We start from the raw sequence: 27,143 nt of genomic DNA on the forward strand, positions 1-27,143 counted from the left end.
TTGATTATTTGAAAACCCTAGAGGGTTACTACTGATTTTTATGGTTAATGATGTTTATTGCATGTTGGAGTTATGTCGTATGCTTAGGATGCATGTTAGACGATTGTTTGTGCTTGCTGAGTTTTGACAGCAGAGATTGTTAAACTTGAACGACATGTAACTTGTTAAATATAAAAGAAAACTGAGCTATTTATGAGTCTAAGAGGTAGTACTCTGAGTCTAGTTTCCAGAAAACCCAACCACGCCTAATTTGGAGGTGTTTTGGTTGCTCAAACGATTTAAATGTGATTAAAGGTCAAAACTGGTACTGGACAGATTGTAAGTTATGTTTAGACAACTGTAACTAAATTTTAATGTGGAAATTGGTCGAGGTTGTTAACACCACAAGGTGCTATTTTGAGTCTAGTTTCTATAGAGTCCAATTTTGTAATTTTTGGACGAGAAAAGGTTAACTTTTATTATTTTACAAAACTGAAGTGCGAATCTGAATTGTGAGACCTGCTGTTAAGTTGTTTTGTAATTGTCATATCTCATGAACTACAAGGCCAAATGGGTTGGTTCTACTTCTGGAAGTTAACTTGTTGAGTTAAGAACCTAATCCAATTGGTCTTGCATTAGTTGGAATTTTCATTTAACGGGAATAACAAATAACATTCTGTTGCGCATGATTTTGACTGCTGTGAGTTTGCTGTAATGTTTTGATCTTTGTGAGAAATCTATGTGGAATAAAAATACAATAAAATATGTTCTGGAAACCTAACTCATGTATGCTTTTGTGACGATTTTTGGTGAATTAATTGAGATGCTATGATCTGTTGAATAGAGTAATATTTCAAGTAGAATTCTGTCTTGATGAAACTAGCTGCTGAACTTTGTGAAAATACATGAAACGTGCTAAGTACTAGATAATTGTTATGTTTTGACCAAATTGCCCTTGCAGGGAATAATTGCTAGTAATGTACAATATTAATACATGATATGTAAGTAGTTGTTCACACATGTAACGTATCATCAATGTGCTTGTTGAGACACACACAATTCACAAACGAAACACGAAACGTATTTTATGCATAGGAATTATGTGCCGAGTCTAGAGACTCGATAATAGTTCCAACACTTAGAAAATCTCCTTGTTGTTTTAGAACGCTAGTGAGGGTTTTTCTGTGACGCGCATCACTTGGGTGACTTGTTTTTGAAATTCTTCGCAAACAGTGAGTTTCACGTTTCCCCTTTTAACTCTTTTAAACGCTTTTCACTTGGGGGAGAATACATACTCCGAAACGCTTTTAGATTTTGTTATTAGATTATATATCACTTGTAAAGGTTAAGTGGCAAACGAAACAACTGAAGTCCTACACATCGAACCGTTTAGTATTGGATAATAGCGAGTCACTGTTGAGTAGTACTACTGGGTTTGACAAACCCCACCCAACGCTAAGCTCGACTGGAGGTCGAGTGGGAGTAATTTTGGCTAACACATTACCATGGTCGGGATAGACCTGGTGGCAAGGCACATGATAAACAGTCAGCTTCGGTGTCGAACACTTAGTAATACTTGCTTTATAGGCTAGCTACCTATAGATATATAATTGATTTAACACTATCTGGTAACGCAAAACGCTAAACGCAAAATGCTAAACGCAAAACGCTAAACGCAAACGTAAACGCAAACGCTTTATTGTATATACACTTGTGAACTCACCAACTCCGTGTTGACACTTTTAGTATGTCATTCTCAGGTAGCCGAGGCGGGCGCGCGGTATAGGATCATGCATTACTTTGAACGCTTATGTTATGCAAACTCATTTTTAAACTGTTATTATTAATTGGGTTTTAAGTCGTCCTGCGTGACGCAACACTTGGTTTATGGTTTTACGCTTCCGCACTTATTTACACTTAAATGTTTTCGTGTTTTGAAAACTTTATTTATGGCTTGATTATAACTAATGATTCCGATCCTGTTAGTTCACACCCTCTGACGGTAAAACTCCGTTAGTGGATTTTGAGGGTGTGACAGATTGGTATCAGAGCCATTGGTTATAGCGAACTAGAAATTGCATGCATACTAGACTATAACCGCAACGACCCATTAGTTATAATTATACACACTGCATATATATTTTGCTTAGTCTCTCGTCATCTTATCTCTTTACCTCATTCACTCATACGCGCGCATACACGGCTTACCTGTAGGGATGTCGACGCCACCATCATTATCATCATCCGATCAGATGACTCATGCACATGGAAAGGAACCGCAACTACCTACCTCATCGCCACCCCGAGTAGTCCCGGAACTGGAAGCCCCTGCACCGAAGAGGTATCGCCTGTCTGGAGGCATGTACGACGACGACGTTAGCTGGGATTGGTACCCGAGTCTGATCAGACGTATGGTCTATCGCGAACAAGTTCCCCCGCTACCCCACTCGAGTCGTCCTGCTTACCCCAACACCCTACCACCCATAACCGAACCAACGGAGCGAGTTCTCGCAGCTGTTGTTTCTTGTTTAGAACGTGACGTGGGTTTTATGCGCTCGGCGAGAGCGGACATTCCCGGATTGATAAGAGATGGAACCGAGGCTAGGGAGGAAATTTCCCGCCTGAAAACGACTATGAAAGGAATGCAAGATGCTAATGATCAGCAGATGAAGATTATGAGGAAAATGCAAACAGAGATGATAGACTTGCAAGAGCAACTCCAAGTGGCAAGAACCCGGACAGAGATAGCACTAGAGCGTTGCGATATCTTACAGATGCAAATTGCTCAGAACGTAGCAGAACCTGAGGCAGAACCCGCGGAAGAACCCGAGGAAGATCCTGAAGAGGAACCTGAGGAGGATCCCGAGGAAGACCCCGAAGAGGAACCCGAAGAGGAACCGGAGGAAGAACCGGCTGAGCCAGAGGCACACTCAGAGGTGTCCTCAGACGATGACATCTAAGGATGATAACACCTAAAGTTTAAACTGTGAAACCAAACCAGAACCATGCCGTTAGTAACGATTCGGTTTCAACTTTCAATGGTTAAGTTTGGTTTTGGACGACAAAAAATCAGTATTAACGGTTGGACTCACAAGTTTAACTTAAAAACCATCAAAACCGACACTGAACATCCATACGTAACATATTAATTTATTTAAAATGAAAAAAAATTACAACAATATTATATCCAAATTAAAGAGAATAAAATGCTCGTTTTTATGGTGCAATTTGTTTATAAAAATATTAGCGTATGAAAAGGCTATAGTCGTTTAAAAATCAAGGGTGGGAAGTTAGTTTACAAGTTAAATTAAAAACATAATATGGTTAAAGATGAGGGACCAAACTTGTAAGTTGAATAGATTGTGTTTAAAAGACATATTTACCCTTACTAACACATGTATCTCATGCTTTAAGTGTTGTAAATTACTTAAAAATGGGTGTTTTAATTTACCTTTGTTTGATGTATTATATATAGTATAGATAAAGTTTAAATAAAAGAAAAAAATTAAATAATTAAAGCTAGTAAAGGGTTTTCTTTTAGGGATCAAGTTATTCCATAAAAGAGAACATAAATGAGAAAAATGAAAATAATTTGTAGCCACAAAAAAACCCTTCAAAAAAAAATTATAACACAAATGTAACATCCTACTTTCGGTTATAATGATAAAATAAATTTCGTCTATTTTAAAGTGGGTCGTTATCGGTTTAGATAAATAGAATATGAGTTGGACTAGTGTTGGGTAAATGGGTATGGGTTATGGAATTGGGTTATGAAAGAAAGAAAGAGAGTCCATGGGCTTGAGCCCATGATCCCTAAATATATAAACCTTTAATCACCCATTAATCATTCATTTCACACATTCCATACACCACAAAACACACACCCAAGCCTTCTCTCTAGTTTCTCTCTTATCTTAGCTGAAACCAAGGAAGAAAACCGATCCCGACCCAAGGTAATACTAGTATGATGTTTTATTAACTTAAACTCGTTATATTTAGTTACGAAACAACACATTCCATACACCACCAAAACACACACCTAAGCCTTCTCTTTAGTTTCTCTCTTATCTTAGCCGAAACCAAGGAAGATAACCGATCCCGACCCAAGGTAATACTAGTATGATGTTTTATTAACTTAAACTCGTTATATTTAGTTACGAAACAACGAGCCGACACCGTTACATCGTTAAAGTTACGAGATTCGGGTGGAATCGGGTATAAACCGAACCTAAGATGAGCTTAGGGGTCACCCTAGCTCAGATCTGGATCGAACGGGATGAAAAACGGTGAAAAACGGTGGAAAAACGAGTAAGATCTCATTTTTCCGGCAAAACCGCATTTTTCCGGCGATGACGGCGCCGGAAAAGTGTGTACAAGGATGTCAGGGAATGTTCTGACCTAACCCTAGTTCTCTATGGGAACCTAACGAATTGGAAGGTGATTCGCTAGTTGATTTGCATAAGGGAGCGCAACGAACTAGCTCTCGTTCGTCTCTGATTCTTTAGGGGTAAAGGGTAACGAATTACCCTTGATTCGTGATGGACCAGTTCGTTAGAAGAGATAACGAATTAGATGGACTAATTCGTTATATGAACTGGTTCGCTATGGAACTGATTCGTTAAGGAGTCCAGATCGTTAAAGGGTCCAATTCGTTATAGGAACCAGTTCGCTAAGATAAGCCAATTCGTTATGAACCAGTAACGAATTAGAAGTTTAATGGAATGACAAGAACAGTCCCTGGATTTAGAAAAGAATGGATTAATTGCAAAGAAGTCCTCAAACTTTTTAAGTTATTTAATTAAATAATGATTCAAAATTCTAATGGAAAATGTGTTAAGACAGTTAATGAAAATAAAATTTTTCCAAGCTGACCTGGCAGCTCAACCCCAGCCAGGGGCTCTGCCCCTTGGACCCTGCTAGGGGTTGCCGCCCCTAGACCCCGCTGCCAGGGGCGCTGCCCCTGGACCCCCCGTCCGTTGGGGGTTATAGTTAGAATAGAAACATGATATGGCTAGTGATAGATGATTGATACGAGTAATTGTTATACAGTTAGTCGCGCACAGCTAAAGAGGGGAATAACTATTAACGGCGAACGTAACCGCATTCATGTGAGTTTCTAGCCCCATTCCTTGTTATGTTTTCGGGGTTGTGTGCATACTCGATGTGATTAGTTAATACACTTATCCTAAGTGATATGTGTATGCCCTATATGTATTATGTGAAATGTATGAATGATTTCTTGTCGGTACGTGAATGATCTTCGGAATTGCATGTACTGCCAGGAAATGGTTTGATGTTATATGTATGTTGTAAGATGAAGAATGAATGATGTATGTACATACGAAACTTTACGATTATGTATATAGAAAGTATGCTATGGAGGTATGGAAGAAAGGGTACCAGACCCTAATAATATCCGAGGATGAAGGGTGACCGGACCCTAATAATATCCGAGGATGAAGGGTGACCGGACCCTAATAATATCCGAGGATGTAGGGTACCGGACCCTAATAATAGCCGAGGTATGTAGGGCGAATGCTCTTTATAATGTAAGATTAGTTATGAATGTATATGAAAGAATGATGGACAGGTTAAGTATGTAATGCGTACCTTCGGGCACGTATATGTGTATGTAAAGTAAGTTATGTAATTAACTAGAACTCACTCAGCGTAGCTGACTTTTAGTATGCACGCAAGCTAATCGACTGAGACAGCTGGCTTGAGGGAGACACATGGCAATACTGAAGAGGTTGGCATCTGAAGATTTGTCGTGATGTTTTGATACTATGTTTTATGTTATGTTTTAAAAGACGAGTTATGGATATTTGTAATGGATGGTTGACAGTTTATATTATTCCGCGAAAGTTTTTAATTAACTCTGATTTAGAACTGCGTTTATGAGTAAATCCAACACCAAGGTAGGGCTACAAGTAACGGGGCCTTACAACAAAATAAAATAAAATAAAGAAAAAAGTAAAAACACAAAAATTTTTTCCCGTTTTTCTCGTTTTTATAAAAAAACCCAATGGTAAGTGAAAAAAGGTGTTGTGTCATTTTGTTTATCATTGTGTTTTGTGTTTATTTTCGTCACTGATTGTTTATTTTTTTACTTGACATTTTGTCTTTTTTTCTTTATATTGTGTTATATTACTCTACATTGTGCTATATTTTGTTTGGCATTTTGTAATATTTTGCGATCTGTTGTGTCTTTTTTAGTTATAATTGTGTCTTTTGTTTATTTTCATCATTGTGTGTTTTCGTCAATTTTTTTTTAATTTTTTTGCATTTTTTTGAACGGGAACTATGGCGGAAACATTTTGGTTTTTAAATTTTTTTCGTTTTTTATTTATATTTTGAGCTATAAATTTTTTTTTTTGAATTTATATTTAAGAGGTTTTTTGTGTTGTTACAAATCCTTCTCACAATTCTCATTTTTGTTTCATTTTGTATTTTAACTTTACCGTTGTTTTAGTAGCATTAAGGTGTGTAATCAATAACGAATTTAGAAATTCTTTTCTTACGAGGGTGAGGATCTAATAGGGATCATTTGTGTAGGGATCATTTGTGTGTGTCTCTCTCTCTCTCTCTCTCTCAGTATATATGTATATAAAATAGTTAAAATAAAAATAAATAGTTTTGTAGGAAAAGTAGGAAGGATATATAATTTATAGCTAGGAAACTATGTGAGTCTATTTATGAAACTATGTAGCTTAAATCTTATATCCTATGAAACTATTTAGTATTTTGAAAACTACAAATCTCAACCGCTATATCCTAGATCAAATGGCCTAAATTTATTCTTACTTTTCCTAAAAAACTATTTATTTTTACTATTACCCACCATATATATATATGTGTGTGTGTGTGTGTGTGTATGTACTGTTCGAATATAGTAGGATCAGGTCATAAGAAAAAGAGATAATCAAACTAAATTTTAAATTATCAACAAATAAATGTCAAAGGTCATTTGCAAATGAATAATGAAAACTAAGTAACTAACCAAGGAATAAAGGAAACCTTACTAGTGATGTGCGAAAAAATATATATAATTAAAATGAAAAGACAAAAATAAAAACAGATAAACAAAATCAGTCGCTTGGATTTTGTTGGTTTTATATATATATTTTTTTATTTTTTTAATTTTTTAAAATGAAAAGACAAACAGAATACCCTCAAAATCAGTCGCTCGAATGGAGATTGAGTACGAGTGGCTTCAATCGGGAGGATCCTTAAAAACAAAAATAAAAACAGATAAACAAAAACTCGGGCTGCCTCCCGAGAGCGCTTGGTTTAACGGGTCCTCAGCCTGACCCCACTCTCACTTCTAACCCAAAGATGCTGTAAGGCACAAAACCTCGCCTTCCTCCATGCTCGCCTTCTCACCAATGTAGTGATTCAGACGGTGACCATTAACTTTGAAGCTCCCATTTTTGTCTTCAATTTCTATCGCTCCATACGGGAAGACTTCCTTAACTGTGTATGGTCCATACCATCGGGACTTAAGCTTTCCCGGAAATAATTTGAGTCGGGAATTAAACAAGAGTACGACGTCCCCACACTTGAACTGTTTATCACCTCTCAACTTCCTATCATGTATCTCTTTGGTCTTCAACTTATAATTATACGAGTGTGCATAAGCATGATCGCGGAGCTCCTCTAACTCATGTATCTGATGGAAACGGTTATCTCCAGCAGTTGAAAGATCAAGGTTAACTGTTTGAAGCGCCCAAGAAGCACGATGCTCCAACTCAACAGGTAGATGGCAGGCTTTCCCATAAATCATCCGAAACGGTGTGGAACCGGTCGGGGTTTTGTACGCTGTACGGAAAACCCACAAAGCATCATCTAATTTGTCGGACCAATCCTTTCGGTTTAGCCCAACCGTTTTCTCAAGAATGCGTTTAATGCCCCGGTTACTCACTTCCACCTGTCCACTGGTCTGTGGGTGGTAGGCAGTCGCAAGCCGATGGGTGACCCCATAGCGTTGCAACGCCTTTTCCATCTGCGCGTTGCAGAAGTAAGTACCTCGATCGCTGATCAAGGCTTTCGGTACACCAAAACGAGAGAAAAGATTTCTCAAAAATCTCACTACAACTCGGGCGTCGTTAGTGAGCAAGGCTCTAGCTTCGACCCACTTCGAGACGTAATCAACAGCCACGAGTATGTACTTGTTCCCTCTAGAAGACCGGAACGGGCCCATAAAATCAATACTCCAAATGTCAAAGATCTCGCAAACCTGATTTGCAGTTTGGGGCATCTCATTTCGGGATGAGATGTTACCGACACGCTGGCATCGGTCACAGCTTTTAACGAACGCATGAGCATCTTTGAAAATCGAAGGCCAATAGAATTCTGAATCGAAGACCTTCTTAGCAGTAATAACAGCACCATGGTGACCTCCTGTCGGTCCCTCATGACAGTGGCTCAAAATTCGCCACCCCTCTTCAACATCTACGCATCTCCTCACCAGCTGATCGACACCTATACGAAAAAGAAACGGGTCGTCCCATATGTAGAACTTTACGTCAGCAAAGAACTTCTTCTTTTGCTGGTGAGACATCCTCTTAGGGAGGGAACCATCGACGAGGAAGTTAGAGAAATCGGCAAACCACGGGTAGCCATCATCCTGTGCTCTAATAAACATGAGATTCTCCATCGGGAAATGGTCATTGATGATGACCTCAGAATCTCCAATCTCGGCTCTCTCAAGACGTGACAAATGATCGGCCGCTAAATTCTCGGCTCCCTTTTTATCACGGATTTCAATATCAAATTCCTGAAGCAGCAGGATCCAACGGATGAGACGAGGTTTAGCGTCCTGCTTGTTGAAAAGATAACGAATGGCAGCATGATCCGTGTAGACGACTATTTTGGAAAGGACAAGATAGGACCTAAACTTATCGAACGCAAACACTACAGCTAATAACCCTTTCTCCGTGGTAGTGTAATTCTCCTGAGCACTGTTTAGGGTCCGGCTCGCATAGTAGATCGGGTGGAAGTGCTTCTCCTTCCGCTGTCCAAGCACTGCTCCAATGGCATAGTCGCTCGCGTCGCACATCAATTCGAATGGTACAGACCAGTCGGGAGCAATCATGATCGGGGCATTAACGAGTTTGTCTTTTAGAAGATCAAACGCCTCGATACACTGTTCAGAGAAGACAAATGGAGTGTCTTTCTCTAGTAGCTTGGTCATCGGTCTCGCGATTTTTGAGAAATCTTTAATGAACCGGCGATAGAAACCAGCATGACTTAAGAAGCTACGAATGGATCTCACAGAAGTGGGCGGGGGAAGATTAGAAATGGTTTCAATTTTAGCTCGATCGACCTCGATCCCCGCACTCGAGATCCTATGTCCTAGAACGATGCCCTCGCGTACCATAAAGTGACACTTCTCCCAGTTGAGGACTAGGTTGGTGTCGACGCAACGAGCCATCATCCTATCAAGGTTAGAGAGACAATGATCGAAGGAATTCCCGAATACAGAAAAATCGTCCATGAAAACCTCCATGGAATCCTCGATCATGTCGTGAAATATCGCTACCATACATCGCTGGAAAGTAGCTGGAGCGTTACAGAGTCCAAAGGGCATACGTTTGTAGGCAAACGTGCCGTAGGGGCAGGTGAATTTTGTTTTCTCCTGATCATCTGGAGAGATCGGGATTTGGAAATACCCGGAGAAACCATCCAGAAAACAGTAGTACTGCTGACCCGCCAAACGCTCAAGCATCTGATCAATGAAGGGTAGAGGAAAGTGATCTTTCCTAGTGGCATCGTTCAGTCTACGGTAATCGATGCAGACTCTCCAACCGGTCACGGTCCTAGTGGGAATAAGCTCGTTCCGTTCATTGGTAACAACAGTCATGCCACCCTTCTTGGGAACCACTTGGACCGGACTCACCCAGGCGCTATCAGAGATGGGAAAAATGATTCCCGCATCAAGGAGTTTAATGATTTCTTTCTTAACAACCCCTAGCATTTTCGGATTAAGCCTCCGTTGAGGCTGAACGACGGATTTGAAATTATCCTCCATGAGGATTTTATGAGTGCAGAATGAGGGATTAATCCCTTTGATGTCGATAATCTTCCATGCTATCGCCTCCTTATGCGCTTTCAGCACCTTCAACAACTTCAATTTCTCGACCTCCGTCAAGGCAGACGCGACGATGACGGGTAACTTCCTCTCCTCATCCAGGAATGCATACTCCAAATGATCGGGTAGATCCTTAAGTTCTAAGGAAGGAGGAGGGCTCTCAACGGAAGGTCGGTATCTCGGATCGTCTCGCACGATCTCAACAGCTGACTCTGAATCTAGGGGTGGTGACACGGTGTCATCCATCAATGGTTGAGTGGTCATCGCAACCATCTCGACCTCTGAAATCTCCCTATCGAGAATTTGTGGGTCCAAGGTAGGTCCTCCACAGATGTCAGTGAAAAACTCCCGCACATGCGATACGATGGTGTCAACGAAATACAGGGAGTCGTCCGCCGATTTGGGGTGTTTGAGTGATTGTCTTACGTCAAAGGTAACGTTATCATCCCCAACTTTCAGAATTAATTTTCCCTCACGAACGTCGATCAACGGCTGTGCGGTGGCAAGGAATGGTCGGTCTAAAATAGCGGGACACTATCATCCTCATTCATATCCAAAATAACAAAGTCCACCGGGAAGATGAACTTGTCGATGCGAACAAGCATGTTCTCGACCACCCCTCGCGGGTATTTCACGGAACGATCAGCAAGTTGGATACTCATTCGGGTTGGCCTTGGTTCGCCAAGACCCAACTTACTGAAAACAGAATACGGCATAAGATTGATGCTGGCCCCAAGGTCGGCCAATGCATGTCGAACCGTATCGTCGCCTAAGATGCACGGAATCGTGAAACTCCCAGGATCGGCCATCTTTTCAGGCAACTTGCTCTGCAACACTGCAGAGCACCTAGCACTCAACGGAATAGAAGAGACCTCAGCTAGCTTCTCCTTATTGGAAAGAATGTCCTTGAGAAATTTAGCATATTTAGGCATCTGAGTGAGCGCCTCAAGGAAAGGAATGTTCATGTGAAGCTGTTTGAGAAGTTCAAGGAACTTGGAGCTTTGCTCCTCGTCTCTGTCCGATCGGAGTCTCCCAGGATAAGGCAATTTGGGTTTGTAGACTCTCAGAGGTGGGTTTGATGATGATGAAGGTTTTTCGACCGGCTTCTTACTCGCTGGAATAGTCTGTTGGTGTGCCTCGGCCGGAGAAGGCTCCATCTGGATCTCCTCGTCCACCTGCTCTTCTTCATCAACTGCAGGTGTGACAACTCTCGAAGGACGGGTCTCTCTTTCTCTTCTAGCACCGCTCCTAGTAGTCACTGCTTTGGCGAACCCTCTCGGATTTTTCTCGGTGTTACTCGGTAGTGAACCCGGTGCTCTCTCAGATAACTGGCTGGCAATCTCTCCGACGTGACGCTCAAGATTAGCTAGAGACGTGGCTTGGTTCTTCAACATGGCATCGTGTTCCGCAAATTTTGTCTCATTTGTCACTCTGTTCCTCTCATCTCGCTTCAGCAGCTCAGCCATCATCTCCTCTAGTGAGGCTTTCTTCTCCTCTCGCCCTACTTGTTCCGAACTCTCCTGACCCGAACTCCCCTGCCCGAATAAATTCGCTCGACGCTGGTTTTGGTATTGGGCTTGGTAGCCACTGGCTTGTCCCCCACAATAGTTATTATGATTTCTCCAGCCAGTGTTCCCGCCAAAGGCGGGGTTTTGATATCTCAAGGGGTTGTTGACGAAGTCAACTTCCTCTTGATTGTTACCCGGCTTAACAGGACAGTCAATGGTGTCGTGACCCCCTTGGCAAACCTCACACTTCGCGACGCTCTTAACGGTAAGATCTCTAACGAGTTTGTTCAAAGCATCAATCTGCGCCTGCATGTTAGTGTTCGAATCAACTTGAAGTACTCCTCTTGATGACGTGGAAGAATTTCTGCCCCCGTGGCCCTCGTAGCTCGCTGCTAGATCATCAAAAAGGACGACACACGCATCGGGATCTTTATTCTTAAGGAGGTTCCCGTTAGCAGTTTGGTTCAACATCTCTCTCACGTGCTGTGTGGCTCCATTATAGAATTTCTCTATGAGCATCCACTTGTCTAAACCGTGGTGAGGACAACTAAGAAGGAGGTCCTTGAATCTTTCCCAAACTTCCCCGAAAGACTCGTCGGACCTCATGCGGAATGAACAAATCTCCTCACGGAGTCGAGCGGATTTAGATGGCGGAAAGAATTTGGTCATGAATTTCTCTTGAAGGCCCGCCCAAGTGGTGATGGATCCAGCAGGTAGAGACTTCAGCCATTTGTAGGCTTTTCCAGAAAGTGAGAAGGGAAAGAGACGGAGATAGATGGCTTCATCGTTCATGTTGCCGATATTGAAAGTTTCGCAGATTTGAACAAACATGTCGATGTGGTTTGAAGGATCTTCGCTCTCTAGCCCTTCGAATTGGAGTGCGGTTTTGATGAGTTGCATGACGTGGGCAGGAATGGACCAGTTGCCAGCGGCGGCACCGTTCGGTAAAGTGATGCTTGAATGAGGATTCGTTGTCGGCCTACCATAGTCAGCTACTACTCTCCTAGCCGGTTGGTCACCCATGTTCCTATCCCTAGAAGACGTGGAAGAAACAGAAGAAGAAGAAGAATCAGAACCTGTCGGTGAAACAGAACGCTCTCTCTTGGGCTGCACTTTCTCGGTATCGTCAGACGTTTCAAACTTCGGCGGTCCTTGTGAACGGGTATGATGCATACGACTAAAAAGAAAATAAAACTAAAATTAACTAAGCTAAAATTAATTAAAACAAATAAGCAAGTAAAAAGAAACAGGTAAGTCCCCAAACTCGAGTCGTTCTCTAATCGCCTCAAACCATGTCCCCGGCAACGGCGCCAAAAACTTGATGTGCGAAAATATATATATATAATTAAAACACGAATCGCAACTAAGCTTTAAAAACCAAACAATTTATCCTAGTTCACACAAACGGCAAGTGTACCGGTCGCGTATAGCAAAGATCAGGAAAGTCCGGATATCGAACTCGAAGACACGTGAGAACGGCTCAGATTATAAACCCCAATCCAAGTCCTACCTTAAAAATATTTAACTGATTTTATTATTATCTTTTTATTTTATTTTAATTAATTTAACTAACTTACTTAATTAACGAGAAAATTTAACAAGACGTAACGGCACTAGCGGAGCTCTCAAATATGATGAAGGTGAACCACCTAGGTAAGGTATCTTGACGACTATCAACGACGATCGGATGACAACGAACACATAAAACCGGGTTCAAAAGATAAGCCAACTAGACAATAATAAGGGAAAATAGGTCCCCACGATCAGTTTTATTAAAGACCCATAAAAACGTCTAGAAAGAATAATAAAGCACGGTTGATTTTCTAAGTACCCAATTAATTTATTACTTGGTCCGTATCAAAATCACAAATTCCTCTAAAGCTCGTAATCGTAACAAACTTAGGGAATAAGGGGTAATTCAATAATAAAGATTAAATAATTTGGCTTACAAATTAACCTAATCAACAGCTAGAAAACCGCACGTGGTCTCGCAACGGCAAACTAAATTAAATAGACCAAAAAGATAAACCAACTCCTAATGTCTTGGTCCAACAAAAAGGAGATGAACCATTGATATAAACAATTTTAACCAATCAAACCCTATGGTGACGTCTACCACAAACAACTAAAAACACCAAGTAATTAGTCTAACATGCAATCCTAAACAAAACACGAAACTAATTCATGTAAAGATAAAATCACACGAGGTTTAATTAATATAATATTGAACAACTCAATAGCAATCATAGAATAAAATCAATATAATAAGAACTTGACGCTAGAAAATCAATTATATGTTCGTTACTTAACCCGAAACAATCATCAACACATCGTCATTCAACCAAACCTAGGTAGTTCTAATAAGTTTAGCTACTCATATTCAATGACAAACAAGAAAATAATATTATGCAAATCATGTTTTTAATCTTTGAAAATAACAAAACCATAAACATGAAACAATAACTATAATACGAGCAGCTTCTTACTTTGTTTCTTGATTCTGTGCTGCTGCTGCTACAAGTAATGTGAATCCGCTTCTCGTTGACCCTTCCAATCAAGAATATATATATTATTCTTCTTCTTCTTTCCGCCGCCAAAGAGCACAAATAATAATAATCTCTCGTTGTTTGACTTTCTGCTTGCTTCCGTCACACCTCGAAACTCAGCCGCCAAAGAATATAATTATCGATGTCAGAACTCCCCTCTATCAATAATATATATATTAACCGTGCGCTGCTCTGACTTTTTCTACACGCCAAAAACCCTCCAACTTATTGGCTTGAAGGACCCACTAATTAATCAGCCCAAACTTTAAGATTATTAAACGAGCCTTAAACCATCCATGCATCCATATTTCTTTTCTTTATGTGCCCTTCATCACGTAGGCCTACAACAATAATAGTAATTCACGTGGACTCTGAAGTTGAGATGTACCATATATATTGAATAATAATAATGATAATATTCAACCAGATTATGTGACCAACTCTTTCATATTTTTTTCTTTTTGTTAAATAATAATATAACTAAGGAAAAGAAAAACAATGACAAATAAAATTTGTCAAAAGTTTGATCGTTGGTTTAGTAAAACTGTTCCAGTTTAACTCGTTGACTCTTGAAACCATTAAAATTTGAATATGAGCCACATAGAAATGTTATTCAATAAAAACTAGCTCGAAACCAATTAAAAGTGTATGAAATATTAATATTATTTATATATAATTTAGACCCCATCAACTAGGATGATTGATCGGCGGATGGTCAACGATCGACAATGGAAGTTAGAATCACTGTTGTTGTGCCAATCGTGGTTCGCAGCGCGCACCGTTACGGCGTGCTTCGGCACTTGCATGCTCCTGACACTGGCCCGCGGGCACCTCTTTCAGCTCGTCTTGAAACACGAACCAAGATAGGGATGAGCTTGGGATAGTACCTGTATCTGTACCCGTACTCGTATCCGATTCTACCCGTACCAAAAATCAATAAAAACATGTACCAATATTCGTACCAAAATTTTCGGCATTGTACGGGTATTTCGGTACGGTACCCGTTTTTGTACCACTTTGCTTTTTTATTTCCAAATCTTCGACGATCTTGAAACTTGTAGGAGTGCGAGTAACAAACAACCCGAGTTAGCCGGGGTATCTTACTTGCACAGATACATGACGGGTGCCAAATTAGTACAAGTACCAAATTGGTCGTTTATTAATGATGATAAGTTAGTATTGAAGAATCGTAATTCGGACACTGACTTTAAGTGATTTGTTTGTTGGTTAGAGTCTTGGATGTTATATAATGAGATGATTAAATCCTTACCTATTTTATAAAATTAAATGATAAAAAATAAAAAACGTATATAAAAAATTTCATGCCAGCCCGAGGGGTGTGCGAGCCGCACCTTCGTCCGGGGCACGTAATTTTCGTTGGCCAAAACTTTTTTATGTATATATATATTTATTGGTAAAAGATCCCAAGTCAAACAACACCGTCAATTGGTCGATTTGGTCTTTAATTTTGGTGTTTAGCACTCGCTGGAAAAATAAGTTCAACGGCCGGAAGGAATAAAGTCGGAGACTGAAGAAGACGCAGCTCACACATGTGCTGAATTTCAAATCAATTTTGACATATGGCAAGAATGGTCCCTTACTCAATTCAATATTAGTTTAAACAAAAACGCTTTTAACCTTTAAGTTTTATTATTATAATAACTAACCCTTATACTTGATTTATAAGGAAACAAAAACATAGATTTATGATATGTATATACATATAAATCTACACTATAAGGAAATAATTATTGTGTTTTCATAAATTAAGAGATGATGTTGATTCATATAGAACTTTTTATTAACTTAACTAGTTTGAAAACATTAAAACGTGATTAATTGTCATATTCTATCATCTGAGATGGCGGAATACCTATTTTCCATTACTAACACATCTGTACACCTACTAATCCATATGCTTATTGCTATACTAATTGTCGTTTATAAAAATTAGCTTATGTATTTCGTTATTCGTTAAGGTCTATGGGCCTTTTTATTTCTGTTCGACCGAGGTATTTAAATTTTCGAAGACGGCCCTAAAAAAGTTTTTAACCTCCAAAAATTACGTGCCTCCAGTTGTCTGGCTTGCCCTATACATGGGCCAGCCCTGACAAAGTGGCGGGTATGATCCGGTAGCAGAAGTAACAAAACCATTAACCATTTTCGTTTATATATAAATTCCGCTGCGTGTATTGTCTCTAACTTTCGATTAAGATTCTTTTTTGATAAGTTCGTGGTGCCTAACTAAACTCATTGGTAGGTTCGAATGTTGGATTCTCCACAAAGCAATATATACCAAGAGTTTCCACCCCTCGTTTGGTCCGAAGATCCCAACATTTATATAATTCCATTTATAGAAAAGAATTCATTGGGTGGTGGATTAGGTGTCCAGGTGGATAATTAAATAGTATACTACATTTCTTTATAAAATGTACTGCAATAAATCGAAGGCAATTTAGGCACGTTGATTAGAGGTGACAACAATTGATGGTTGATTGGGAATAATGAATAACACGTCAAACAAGTGTAGCTTAGAATTAGAACGTGTAGTTTTATACGAATAAACGATTTTGGTGATCATATAAACAGGTTCAATGGATGAGAATATTAGGCAAGGAATAATATTTAGCCAAGATTTTTATGTGTACTAATTGTACTCGAGTTTAATATTTTGTGAATTACTGGCAAATGATATGCTCTTGACCTTATATGAGCTACGGACTTTTTTCTTTGAGATCAGGTATTCATAACGGTTCCTAAGTTAATTTAATCAAAAATTCACAATAGTATAGATTCTATGTTTATCAAGATGCTTAAAGTTATATAATAAAAATAATATAAAAACAATAGATTTGATACTTGCGCGTATGATCATGTATAAAGAGAGAGCAAACCATACTTCACTTTAACAAAACAAAACTTGAAATTCACAAAAACAAAAATGTCAAGCAAGAGTTTCTTCAGTTTTAAATATGGTGGGTCAAAAAAAACCACCCAAAAAACCCAACTTCAGCCATCAAAATCCACTTCACCAACAGTTTTCCAACCGAACACCAACGAGATGAGACAAGTGTTCAACAAATTCGACAAGAACAAGGACGGAAAGATATCCAAGGAAGAGTACTGTTCTGCAGCAGCATTACTAGGTAACAAGACCACTAAGTCCGAGGTAGCCAAAGCGTTTCAAGCTATAGACACTGACGGCGATGGGTACGTTGACTTTAACGAGTTCATGAATGCACATAAGTCTGATGGTGGAGTTAAGACTGGTGATATTAAGAGTGCGTTTAAGGTGTTTGATGTGGACGGTAATGGGAAAATAACGGCGGAGGAGTTGGTTCAAGTGCTTCGGCAGCTAGGAGAGAGGTGTAGCTAGGAGGCTTGTCGTAAAATGGTGCGAGGGGCGGATACCGACGGTGATGGGATGATTGATGTGGATGAGTTTATGGGGTTAATGACTCGTACCATGAAATTGGCATGAAGTATTGAAGTTGCTAGTTGTTATTTGTTAACATGGTGACAGGATATGTAGTAATAATAATATAACCTAAGGTTAATAGTTAATTTCTACATTGATATAATAAGAATATGCATCTTTTTTGCTTTAGAAAACTGTCTGGAATCAATTGTGTGGGTAATTTTTGTGACGTTGATTTCATTTAGTTTGTATAAATTTGTTCTTTTATTGGTTTATTATTAATTGGAGAATGATAAGCTGAGTCGATAAGGATATCGGTAACAATGCATCTAAAGCCATCTTTGGTTTTTCGTGATGATGTTCAATATCTTAATGGAACTCGAAAAACTCTAAATTTAAACTACAATTTCGAGTTTCCAAATCACATTTAAATTGTGATTGTGATTCCAAGTTCGAATTCAATTTATATACACAATTTTTTTGGTTGTGCTGTGCAAAAATTTTTAGGAATATTGGCTTTTAAATTTGGGTTTTATTTTTTATTAATTCGAATCAAATCGAAACAATACAAATTCAAACTAAACTGGGATTGATTTTTCAAATCGAAACAAAACAAAGTTTTGAAGGGGTTACGTTTCGATAGGACAAATCAAATGATATAGAAACTATAAATGTTCCGATAGGACAAACCAAATGATATGGAATCTATAAATGCATGTTACAAGTCTGAGGTCCAACCAAGCAACTTACGTGTAGGGGGTGACCTTCTGGCTATCAAGTCATCATTAGTGCTGAATTTCCAACAAAATGGAACTCATATGCTAACAGCATATATGTGTCATAAATTATTTTACAAATAAGACCACTTATAACTAACTATGATAGTGACTAATCCAGAAGGGAACTACAGATGACCCGACTCGGCATGAAGGATATAAATACTCGTGCATGGCAACTAGAATGAGGCAAACGTAATGCGTTCACTAAATTTTCTTCATTCATTTCGTCTCTTAAAAACCAGCCGCTTATTCTCACGTCGGATGGTGGTCGGAGAAGATACCCCCCCCCCCCTCCCTTCTCTCTCTCTCAAGCCTAAACACTGTTCTGTTTTGTAGGTTAACAATTCATCACTAACTCTCGAAGCCTAAAGATTAAAATATAAAAATAAATAAATAACCCAAATGTGATTTATGCCAATAACTCCAAGTTCAATTCGTTGATCATCCTCATCTTATACTCTTGGTATGGGTTGATGTTGGATAAAACCAACCAACTTTCGAGCTTTGTTACAAGTTTATTGGTTTAGGGATTAATTTGTACTATATATTTTAGGGGTTGTTCTATTAATGGTGTTAATAACCAAACAATTGACAAATCTCATAGAAGGTTTTGATTATTTCTTATTAATTAAAAACAAGAACTACGAATACATATATATGCCAGTATCATAATGGCCCTATCATAATATGCCTCAAAAACAATAATTGGGTCCAGCATATCAATAACTATTAGGATAAACATAAAAGGAGGATAAAGATAAAATTGAATTTAACTTAAATCCAATACTCCCCCCTCAAGTTGGAGTGTGAAGATCACGAGCACCCAACTTGTCAAGCAAAAAACGTAACTGTTGTGCTCCCAATGGCTTAGTGAAAAGGTCTGCTATCTGTTGTTTAGTACCAATATGGAGAGGTAAGATATCTTTCGACTCAACTCTTTCTCTAACGAAACAACAATCCATCTCAACATGCTTTGTGTGTTCATGGATAACAGGATTATTAGCAATGTGTTTGGCTGCAAGGTTATCACAATATAGCGGGGTTGCAACCGTGAAATAGACCTGAAAATCTTTTAATAGCCACCTCACCCATAATATTTCACTAATCGTGCTACCCATTGCTTGATACTCGGCTTCGGCTGAAGAACGAGATACAACTGATTGCTTTTTAGTCTTCCATGACACTGGTGCACCTCCTAGCTATCATCAACAAATAACCAGATCGTGATCGACGTGTGAATGGACAACCCAACCAGTCCGCATCACAATATGCATTAAGAGTCAAGTCTCCTTCTTTGGGCAAGAAAATACCTTGTCCCGGTGTGGATTTTAGATACCGTAGTACACGAATGACGGCCTCCATATGTTCTTGTCGCGGGTCAGAGACAAATTGGCTTAGGATATTGACTGAATAAGCAATATCTGGTCTGGTTGCCTGTAAATATAATAGTCTTCCTACGAGTCTACGATATTGATGAGCATCCACCTTATCACTTTCATAGCACTGATCAAGTTTTAGATTCTGCTCCATTGGAAACTGGCTGGGACGTCAACCAATCTGTCCACCATCTTCAAGAATATCCAACGTGTATTTTCGTTGGCTTAACACCATTTCATCGGACGAGTGTGCAACTTCAATTCCCAAGAAATACTTCAATGGACCTAAGTCCTTAATACTGAATTTTCCATTTAAATATGTTTTGGTTTGTTTGATCTTTTGCATATCATTTCCTGCTATAATAACATCATCCACGTAAATCAATATGGTAACAAAGGTGTCACCAGAAGCAAGTGTAAATAGTGAATGATCAGCTTTAGACTTAGTATAACCAAACTCAAGTAATGCGGCGGTAAACTTGTGGTACCAATTCCGGGAAGCTTGCTTGAGACCATAAAGTGACATACGTAGCCGACATACTCTGGTTTCGTTTTTCTTGCCAAAGCCTTGAGGAATCTTCATATACACTTCCTCATCCAAATCTCCATGTAAGAATGCGTTATTTACATCGAGTTGATGTATTTCCCAATTTCTTTTGACAACAACGGTAAGGAGGATTCTGACTGTTACAAGTTTTGCAACGGGTGCAAACGTTTCATGAAAATCCACCCCTTCTATTTGTCTAAAACCCCTTGCAACCAATCGCGCTTTATATCTTTCAATTTCGCCATTTGGCTTGTACTTGATTTTATACACCCACTTGGAATCAATGGCACATTTACCTTCTGGCAAAGTTTCTAGCGTCCATGTTTTATTCTCCTCGAGGGCTTCGATTTCTCTCTTCATGGCCTCAACCCAGTTCTTATTTTTCATGGCCTGGTAAAAGTTTTTCGGCTCATCGTTGCAAGTTATGGCCGCTAAAAAAACTTTATGTGAATCAGAGAATTTTTTGTAAGATAGGTAGTTAGAAAGCGGATATACCGTTGAAGACAACGGATTGTTTGTGGCGGGTGAATGGTCAACAGACGGTGGTAGTTTTATGTCAAAACCCTCAAACCATTTCGGACGAGTTATGTTTCGTTTTTCTCTTGTGGGACCAATAGTTTCGGTGACTGGCGACGTCAACGTTGGGGTCTGTTCTTCGGGTGAGTCTTTGTTTATAACAGGTTGTTCTGGGCCAAAAGCAGTGTTTTCTTGTACTGGGTCTTGGGCAGTAGTTTCAAGTTCTAGGCTATGGTCATTATTATTTTCTTGATATGGACCATCATTGTTGGGTTGTTGTGGGTCGTGAGCATCAGATTGTTACTCTAGGCCATCATTGCTTGAGTTATTAATGGGTTGATGTCCATATTGGCCACTTCCTTGTTCCCCATTAGGGTCTTCAACAGTCCCTTTCGCAACAAAATCCCAGTAGTGCTCATCAACAAAAGGTGGCTCAAATATTTGTGGATTTTTTGTTTGAGACTTGATTGCTTCAAAAGGATATTGTCCCTCAAAGAAACGAACATCTCGAGACGTTAGAATTTTACCATGTCCCTCCCCCTGAATTGAAACTTATCCCCTTTCGTTTCTGTGCTTCGGTAATATACCAAACAACCAAATACCTTCATGTTTTGGTAATCAACTTGTTTGCCAAAAATAACCTCATATGGTGTTTGGTTTTTAATTGCCTTTGACGGTAATCGGTTTATAATATATGTCGCAGCTTGTATGCACTCACCCCAAAATCTTCTTGGCAAGCTTCCTTGAAACATCAATGAGCGAGCTGTTTCGAGTAAATGTCGATGTTTACATTCCACAACTCCATTTTGTTGGGAAGTGTGTGGACATGTAGTTTCCAGTAAAATTCCTTCTTGAGAGTAAAATTCCATCATTCTGTTTGAGACGAATTCTCCGCCATTATCGCATCGTATCTTCTTAATTGGTTTACCAAACTGAGTTTTCACCATCCTTTGGAAACTTATCAAACACTCACTTGCGTCACTTTTGTGTTTGATTAGATGAGTCCATACAGCCCTGCTGTAATCATCAACGATGGTTAGAAAAAAACTAGCGTTTTCGGTAGAAGGTTTACGATACTTTCCCCACGTATCACAGTGAATTAGATGAAAACAAGAATTACTTTTAATGTAACTATTTGGGAAAGGTAATCGAGTAAACTTAGCTTTGTTACAAGCATCACCCTTGAAATTAAGACAAGTATCCTTTAAAAACCCAATTCGACATAATTTATCGTATGAAGCATGACCCAGTCTCTTGTGCCAAACTTCTGCATCTGTCTTTGACATCATTGCTTTCCTTTCTCTAACTACCACGCCCATCCGATAAAGACCATTCACACGTTTACCCACTCCAATGATCTTCTTCGAATTTAAGTCTTGCATGCAACATAAATCTGGAAAGAAGCTCACGACACATTGTAAATCGGTGGCGAGTCTTCCAACCGAAAGTAAATTACAATTAAAATTGGGTATATATAGAACCCTGTCAATTTTTATATTGTCCGTTAACATGCTTTCACCTGTAGCTTTGACGGGTATGATGTCACCATTCGGGATCATGACGGGTGATTCGTCAATGCATTTGGTGTGATTTTTAAGTAAGTTAAGTTTGTTTACTATATGCTCGGTTGATCCGGAATCTATAATCCAACCATCTTGTTGTGTTGACTTACCTGGCATTGCCCTATTAGATTTAGGTATTAGATCACCTTGCGAGTTTTCTTTAAAATGTTTGAGAAGAGTTTGATATTGTTCCTCGCTTAGCCCCCCAACTGTCGTCTTTTGACTGTTGTTTACACATCCAACCTTTGACTTCCCTATTTCCCTTTTTTCTTTACCCAGCCACCAATCGGGATACCCGATTCTTTCGAAACAAGCATCTCGAACATGACCAGCTTTACCGCAGTGAGTACACAGATCGCTACCATCACTGTGTTTTCTATCTTTTATTCCTCCCTCGTACTTCTGTTGACCGGTGCCAATATTACGTTTCCCTTGATGTCCCGTTTGGAACGTTACAGATTTTGTTTGAGTTCTTTCTGTCGCTGCAGTTCCTCTTTTGTTGTTCATCCTCAGTAGGCAAACGATAGGCCTCTCCTGAGCTCAGCTTCATGGAAAGCATGTTTTGTTTTAGAACATTTAAGGTTTATGTGATTTTAAAAATTGGCTCTTGATACCATGACAATGACAAATCTCATAGAAGGTTTTGATTATTTCTTATTAATTAAAAACACGAACTACGAATACATATATATGCCAGTATCATAATGGCCCTAACATAATATGCCTCAAAAACAATAATTGGGTCCAGCATATCAATAACTATTAGGATAAACATAAAAGGAGGATAAAGATAAAATTGAATTTAACTTAAATCCAATAACAATTATGTCACTGATGCAACTTCCAATGGCGAAGCATAGCTCCCTTTTTTAGGGGTTGTTCTATTAAACGTGTTAATAACCAAACAATTATGTCACTGATGCAGTCTGCACTTCCAATGGCGAAGATAGCTCCATTTTTTTGCGCAGTAGTGTAAATACTTATTGCGCTAATAACAAGGTTATCGAGGGATTAAACTTTTTTCTTATGTTACTTATGTTCATATCAAGCTCGGTTGGTTATAAGCCTATAAGATCATTCTCATCTTATCCCCTAAAAGTATGTGAGGAAAGTATGCAAATTATAGGGTGAAGTTTTGAGTGGTTGTAAGTGTAAATTATAGGGTGGAGAGAGAAAATGTAGTGATTTTTTTGTAAATTTGAGAAAACAAAGTTTACCTCTATTTATTTTTTAATATTTGTTGAATTAGTTGTGACTTGTGAGTAGAGAAGAGTAAAAATTGTAATGATAAATATATAAAAAAATTATTTAATTGAGCATGAGAGAAAAATATAATGTTTTAGTATAGTTATAAAGATGTGAATGAATGATAGGCTGAGAATGCTCTAAAGGTATCAAAGATCAAGCTTAACATCTAAAAGATATCGAAGATCAAGCTTAACATCTAAAAGCTAGTTGCTTCTTTTAAGCTTGTTTCGGATCGACTCTTGTCGATACCGGTATCATACTATTAACTAATTTTGTTATTAAAATGAAATATCAATCAAAGCCATACATTCGACCTTTGTTGTATATCCACGTTAATATCAACAAATCATAAAAATGCATGAAAGAAAACTAAAGATGGACTGTGTTGACTAATACTCTGGGCCAAAAATCTCATGAAATATATTTTAAAAAGGTGTGGATTAGTCTTTTTATTGGGCCTGCTAAGAATAATGCTGTTGCACAAGGTTGAAAAAAAAAGGTTGGCTGCCATGATAATTGGGAAGGCAGATTTTTAGGAGGAATGACGGCTGCTGAATTATTTGATGGTAAAATTATTTTGACTTTTGTTTCGATGGCCAGTGAATTTATGTACTGCTCACTAAATTCACTGTGTCAGGATACGCATTCGTCTTTTGATCTGGTGAAAACCTTCATTTAAGGCTAATGTCTGTGAACATTTGCCTGAAGACACGACGGTGCGGTGAGATAAAATTTGTTCAGTTCATTGATTCAACTAGTAAACGTCACCTACTCGCCTAGTCTCTCACTGTCACCTGTTGCCGCCAAAACTAAATGATAAGGACAAAAGACAAAAATCAAACCTGAGTTACATGAAACATCAAGTTTCATCCTTACAACTTCACCACAAACTCATTGACAATTAGTTATTTTGATAATAACGGGGTGTAAACTTTTCCTTTTTTTACAAAATATAATAAAATACCAAGATAAATAAAAGTATTTTTTTTTCAATTTAAATAAAAGTTCATAAATAATAAACATGAATATACAAATTTTTTTTAATGATTAAACTACTAAAATTATATAAAACGTGTTCAAAGAGAAATTGGCTGTTTGTTTACATCTGAATGGAACCATTAAGATGTAAACATCTGATTCATTCAGACTTCATACTGTTTGGTTTCAAAAAACATCCGAATGGTTAAAATTAGGTCTGCATCATTCAGACTTGTTGTTGCTGCTGAATGGGACAGAGACTCATTCAGACTTGGCTCATTCAGATCTGAATGAACCAAACAGTCCCGTAAGTTATGGTCAATAGTGAGTAGTACTAAAAAGTTGGAAACTTTAAAATGTTATAAAAAGTAAATTAATCTGTTGCAATGCTTAATCCTCCTTTCGATACGATGATGAAACTTTTTGACATTTCATGCTACGAGGTTTAAATTCTATAACTACAATCCGTAGTGTTACTTGCTAACCTATTCATGTTTTCAACTGAATCTAATTATTTGCCCCACACATAAGAGGCAATTTACTAATTTAGTCTTTTCCTAACTCCTTTTAATATAAATAAAATCTTACTTTTCAAATAAAGTAATTTACTAAGGTTCAGGTGTTAAGTTATATTCAATTATCGTTTAATTTTAGATCCTAATCTTCTAATCTCCCATTTCATTCGTATTAGTTATCTACGGGTCATGGGTCAAAAACCATTTTGACGCTAGAGTTATTAAATAGCAGGAAGTTAAAAGTAAAATATTAATTGAAAATCAAACAAGTAAAAATATGAAAGTTAAACAAGTAGAAACTAGTTAAGAACAATTTTTTTAGGGTTGGTTTATTCCTTATAGGTGTCCAATGTTTTTTATAGACAATATATGTTGCATTATGCAGGGTAAGACATGTTCAAAAATTGTTAATATTGGATGACGATGAGAATAATTATTATAAAACAACAAACGTTGTATAAGTAGATTTTCTTAGATTTTTAAATTTGAGAATCTAGATTTATTATTTTTATATTATATATTTATTTCAAATAACAGACTTTACTTATATTCATTATTTAACAAATCTCGTGTAATATATGTGTACAAAAGTTTCTATCTAATTACTAATGTTATTAGTATACTTATTACTTTTTTATTATTATTATTAGTAGTAGTAGTAGTAGTAAGAAATATTTTATTATTATTATTATTATTAAAACAATCGTATTATCATCATTATTATTCATATTAATATGTTATCAAACATAGAATATAAAACGTATACACATATAACTATAATCGGCGTTGAAAAAGTCGAGCAAGATTTCCTGCGCCCGTGCTCATTTTGTATACAAACAGCACCAAGCCGCTTGCTAGTTTTCAACCTAGCCGAAATTAAACTGAGCCATTCACTCTTTTTTATATGTAAACACTTATTAATATAATTATTAATATAAAATTAGTCTTTATGTGAAAAATGAGTGAGTGGCTTAGTGTGATTTTGGCACGGTTGTAGTTGTAAGCGAGGAGCAGATTGCTTCAGTCTGTATATGAACCAAGTACGAGGCAACGAGAAAAGGGAAGCACACTCAATTTTAAAACACTAGTTAAGTCATAAGTTTAAACTATTATTGATAGTATATTAATAAAAATAATATTGAGATAATGTGAGAACCATTTAAAAATCGAGAATTATTTAGACCATAAACCATTCAAGAGAAAATAAAAAATAATAAAAGAATTTATAAAACCAAAACAAATGCGAAAAAAAAAGGTAAAAAACAAAACGTTTATCTTGCATCCCAGTTTCATAAAAGAATATCGGTTTTGCTAAATTATACATATATATGTATAATACTTACAAACACGTATAAACATATATGTATATATACATGTTATTTTTATACACACATGTACAATTAAGATACATGATCATGTACATATGTGTAAATTATGTAACTAGACATTAAATAATTATATATATAGGTGGATCATGCGAGAAGTGATATTATAGCGAGAAGTGCGAGAAGTTGATCTCAACCATTGATTATCTCTTAGTTGTTCAAAACATTAATTCCCCTAATTACTTCTAAATTATTCTCCATATTAAATATTATTGTAAAAAGTTACAAATTTTAGAAAATATAAATTAACTTTTACATAAAACATCCTCTTGAATAATTCAAATAAAATATAATTGAGAGAAATTTTTTTACATTCATGGTTTCATAAGATTTATTTGAATTTTCTTTTACGTACCTACATATGAAAATAAATATATATATATGTAGGTGAATTGTAATTAATTGATCACGTACACAAGTAACACAATAATCTACATATAGCTAATGTTTAATTATACAAATTGTTAATTATTTTATTTTTATTAAAATGTAACTCATATTACAAACACAACTTATTTTCACCTACATAAATTTTGTTTCTTTTGTTTTCACCAACACATAACTAATATTCACCAACAGATACTCGTATTCACATACACAGATTGCTGGTTCATTTTATTTTCACCTACATATAAATAATATTCACATACACATAACTTGTATTGCCTACACATAAAAGATAGATTGTAGAATAAT

The 27,143-nt window shown here is 37.6% G+C and overlaps 1 pseudogene; it reads left to right on the top strand.

Annotated features, from left to right (window-relative positions):
• The first annotated feature begins 16,907 nt into the window (after positions 1-16,907).
• Positions 16,908-17,848, top strand: LOC143599831 (calmodulin-like protein 30 pseudogene; annotated as a pseudogene).
• The last annotated feature ends 9,295 nt before the right edge of the window (positions 17,849-27,143 follow it).

The sequence above is a fragment of the Bidens hawaiensis genome, unplaced genomic scaffold, assembly GCF_021521415.1.
Source record: "Bidens hawaiensis isolate Kalapana, Puna unplaced genomic scaffold, B.hawaiensis_p1.1 tig00052962_1, whole genome shotgun sequence".
Classification (NCBI taxonomy): Eukaryota; Viridiplantae; Streptophyta; class Magnoliopsida; order Asterales; family Asteraceae; genus Bidens; species Bidens hawaiensis.